Source organism: Crinia signifera, unplaced genomic scaffold (genome assembly GCF_055691185.1).
Source record: "Crinia signifera unplaced genomic scaffold, ASM5569118v1 HAP2_SCAFFOLD_104, whole genome shotgun sequence".
In the NCBI taxonomy this organism is placed as follows: Eukaryota; Metazoa; Chordata; class Amphibia; order Anura; family Myobatrachidae; genus Crinia; species Crinia signifera.
The window spans coordinates 207,501-212,609 of record NW_028141998.1 but is presented as its reverse complement, the minus strand read 5'-3'; positions in this window follow the sequence as shown (position 1 = coordinate 212,609).

Sequence of the window (5,109 nt, the reverse complement as noted above, 5' to 3'; positions counted from 1 at the left end):
ATGGCGAGTGTGTTGGTACTTCTGTATCTTAGGGCTTTCCAATTCTTGGACAATATTTTTACCGTTATTAAATAATGATCATTTTCACAAGATTTTTGGAAGCTGGCACTCACAAGGGCTAAGTTTAATACACCAATTTATAGATGAAGATTGTTTGACGATATATCCTTTGAATCAAATAGGCGATAGACACCCTAATATACAAATTCCATTATTTTCATACTTTCAAGTTCGTAGCTCTATAAATCATATATTTAATACCCTAAAATCTTTAGAAAAGACAAGTATGCTGGACAAAATGATTAGGCACAAATTGGGTAGCCCCCTATCAACATCTAAGATATATAAAATGTATTAGGAAAAAATAGGTACTTATTTCCTAGCACTGCGCCCCCGATCTAGATTGTATGTGTCGGGCCGAAATCGCAAGCATCGCATGCATCTTATGCGTTTGTGCGGCATAAGATGCATGCGATGCATCCGATTTATGCGATTGAAGTACTTTTTTATCGTGTCCATTTTTATCCATCGATTGTATCGGATGTCATTTGTGCGGCATAAGATGCATGCGATATCGGCGATAAAACTACTTTTTGGTCGTGGTCATTGTAAATCGCATCGATAACAGTACCTTATGTATACAATACATGCGATCTGTACGTTTTTAAAAATTTCCCGCTCCCAGGCCCATCTGTAATAGGTCTAATTACCCTTATTCTGCATAGTAACATCTGTAATAGGTATATTAACCCTTATTCTGCATAGTAACACATGTTTACATTACACATAACATGACATTACACATCCCTCACTAAGTCCAACCCCCTGTGACATCATCTCAGAAATTTCTTTGTGGGTTGATTTGTCTGAAAAGTGGAGGTGTATTGGAGAGCTAGTGCGTTTTTGCTGATTGTTTGCTGATTCCGGATTCCTGACTGAGTTGCTGATTACTGACTTATTCCTGATTTGCTGATTCCTGACCCTGATTGCTGTGTTACTGATTCATGACTGACTCCTGTTTGTCCCGATTCCGGAGATGGCCTCTGAGATTAATATATTTTTCTTGCCCCAGACGAAGGTGGAGGCAGTGGAATTTCTGCAGCAGCATCACCTGTTGCAGCAGGAGGCAACTTGTGGAAATGGCTATCCGATGCGGCTGAGCCAAAAGGAGTGGATGTGGCGCTGCCACGTGAAAGTCTGCCGCCAGAAAATTAGTCTGCGAGCGGGACTGTTTTTCCCTGGGTGCCGCTTACCCTTCCTCACTCTAGTGAGGTTTATATTCTCCTGGGCTGAGGAGATGAGCACGGTGGATTACTGCCAGAAGAATCTGGGGATGTCGATAAAAACCACCGTGCAATATAACAAGTGCATGCGGGAGGCCTGTCTGCTGGATTTAATGGCGCAGCCACATCGTCGTATCGGTGGTCCAGACCAGATTGTCGAAGTCGACGAGACGCCGTTTGTCAGGAGTCAGTCGAATGTGGGACGCATGTTACCCCAGCAGTAGGTGTTTGGGGGTATCTGCCGGGAAACTGGGCAGTGTTTTGCCACAAAAGTGGACACCCGGGATGCCCCCACTTTAATGGCCGCATCATTGCTAATGTGGAGCCTGGTTCAAGTATATATACAGACTGTTGGCGTGCCTACAATACAGACCAGCTCCAAGCGGCAGGATACCATCATGCCCAGGTGAATCACCGATACAATTTTGTGGATCCACACACAAAATATTGAGCAGATGTGGGGGGCTTGTGAATGGCAGAACAAACGGCACCAGGGAACCGCCAGGCACTTGTTGCAGAGTTACCTAGAGGAATCTATGTGGAGGAAAAGTCTTGGGATGGATGATCCATTTGCCCGAATCCTCCAGGCATTAACATTGCTGCAAAAAGACAATTAATTTAGACATTTTGGCCAAAGACATTTAATGTACGCATTTTCGACTTTAATTAATATGGACAATTTCAAAATTAATTTATTTTTACTTCTACATTTTTTTCCTGTTTTCTATGTTTTGTTGATTATGAATCTTTCCAGTAAATTCTTCGTTATATTTAACAAATGTTGTCTTCACTGTGTCAGTTGGCTGATACTGCATGGAGGAATGCATTTGAATACACACCTGAATTAGGCCCATTCTTCTATTTGAAAAAACAACCCCATTGCTTATGAGCAGAATAAAGATTTTCATTGCAGTATACTGTGTATATACATGACACAGTGTGAGCCATAGCAATATTCTGACTATAAATCCATTATTTCCTGCTGACACCTCTCACACAACTTCTATGTCACTGAGGATCACAGCACTGCTATTTGACAAACCCTTCACCGCAGTTAACATAGAAATCGCGTCGATCGCATGCATTGTACTGTATGGAGTACAGTGCAATGCGTTCGATTGACGCGATTTCACGCCCTCCTGTCACTCTAAGTGCAAAAGCGCCAAAAGGACACTCAGGAAGTGACCCAGCAGCCATTTTACAGATTACAGGCTGCGCAGCAGACCTCAGGCGCCCTGCGCCTGCTGAAAAGTAAGTTATTTTTACACCTTGTGCATAAGTGGGGTTTGCATACACAGTGGAGGGGGGGTGGTGGGGGTGAGAGGAGGGGAGGGGATCATGTCCATATGTGGGTATTGTGATTATTTACATGGGTGATCATGTGCAGGATTGAGGTGATAATGTTTATACAGTATGTGGGTACTGTTAGTATGTGCAGGGTGGGGTTTGAGGTTATAATGTGCAAGTTTGGTGATCATGTACAGGTAGTGATGTGCAGGATTGTGGATGAGGTGATAATGTTGGTACTTGTGTGTATTGTATTGTGTGTAATACTGTGTATTATCACAGCTCCCATCGCATGCCATCACATACCATATGTAGTGGTATGCGATGTGTTGTGATTTTCATGTTATTTTAATGGGGGGGGGGGGGGAAGCTTATAGAATAAAAATCACATGCGATTGCATCCAATTGTATGCGATGCGATCGCAAGTGATGCGATTTTTTTATTGTATATCCTTAAAAGGCCTTAAAATGGGTGCATATAATGTTACATGCACCCCCATTGTTAACGCCTCCCCCACTATCAAAGCCAACCCGAAGCGTGGTGAGCGCAGCAAGCCCCACGAGGGGCGGCGGGTACGTGTCCTCCGACCTTTTCATACCCCCTCTATCCACGTCGGCGTGGAGTTGAGAATAGATAGTGTGGCGAGCGCACTACAAGCCCGAAGAGTGGCGAGCCCCGCGAGGGGACGCGGAATACATGTAAAGTAATCCGTGTCCGCTCGCCACGCTTCGGGCTCATAGTCCGCGTGCGCTAGCCACGCTTCGGGCTCGGTGGCTCGCTACACTATCTATTCTCAACTCCACACCGACGTGGATAGTGAGGGTATGAAAAGGTCAGAGGACGCATACATATTATACTGTATAGCAACGCCTAGGTACAATAGGCGTTGCTATGCAATATTATATGTTGGTGACATATGTTGCTATGCGCTATTGCACATAGCAACCACCGTGACTATGTAAAATGTGAATGTATAACGGTGGTTGCTATGTGAAATTGGGCATAGGCGTTGCTATGCAATATTATATGTTGGTGACATATGTTGCTATTGCACATAGCAGCCACCGTGACTATGTAAAATGTGAATGTATAACGGTGATTGCTATGTGATATTGCGCATAGCAACATATGTCACTGCATAGCAACGCCTACCTATGTGTTGCTATGCACTACCTAGGCGTTGCTATGAAAAATTTCATTTTACTCACACCACACCATATTTAATTGTAATGACCCATGTAAAGCACAGTACAGTAGGCCATACAATCCATAAAATTTGTTCCCTATACAATCATCGCATCGCATAGATTGTACGGCTACAGTACTCTATGGCATACGATGCATGCGATTTAAATGAACGAATCACACAGATTGTATGCCATTTACCATTGCAAATAAGGTACACGATCCGATGCGATGGGCGCCGTGCTAGGAAATAAGTACCAAAAAATAGATTTTTCCAAAAACGATACAGGTCTAGCCAAATGGAAAGACCAGTTTCCAGAACTCTCGTTAATGGAAATGGTACTTATGTAGTATCTGGGCTGCCGATTTTTTGATTGTATGCCTTAAGTTAAGGCATACAATCAGATGCGATGCGATATCGCATACGATGCGATGGACCCGATTTTTCCATAGGATTCAATGTTAAAATGGACTGAGTCCATTTTAACATGGAATTCAATGGGAAAAAGGGGTCCTTTTCATACCCCTACTATCCAAGTGGGCATGGAGTTGGATATAAACCTGTGGCCCTCCAGATGTTGTGGAACTACATTTCCCAGCATGCCCTGACAGTTTTGGCATGCTCTTATAGGAAAAAATGTGGCAATGCATGTCGGAACATGTAGTTTTACAACATCTGGAGGGCCACAGGTTGAAGACCCATGGCATAGAGCAGGGGTGGCCAACCGGTCAGAGGTAAAGAGCCGAAAAATATCGGTAGTCAAGCTAAAGAGCCGACATCATGCGCGCGCCGAAGGTGCAAATGCGCCAAAAAAAGGGGTGGTCTATTTTGACCCCTTGGGTGGGTGTGATACAAATATGCCTCCAATAGTGCAGTGCCATATATACATATGCCCCCATGGTGCCAGGTATGCACCACACAGTGCCGGGTATGCCCCTACGGTGCCAGAAAGCTGGTATGCCCCCACAGTGCCACAAACTGATATGCCCCCACAGTGCAAATATCCCAGCAGCAGCACTCACCGTTGTTGCAGCTGCTGCCAGGCAGGGAGAGGACAGTCTGGCGTCCCCCTGCAGTCCGACTCCTGTCATGTCACTGAGGGGAGGGGAGGAGAGCACACAAGCACAGCACAGCGCACGTCTCCTTCCCCCCTCACTTCCCTGTGACTGGTCTGTCCACCAATCAAAGCTCGCTGGCCGGCTCCTGATTGGCTGCTGGCCACGGCCCAGCCACAAGGATGCACAGTAAGGGGTAGGAGAGATGCGCAATGCGCGCTCTCCTCCCCTCAGAAGGAGAAGGGATTCAGGGAACCGGGAGCAGTGGGGACTGGCACGGGTGGCGGGCAGCGGGCA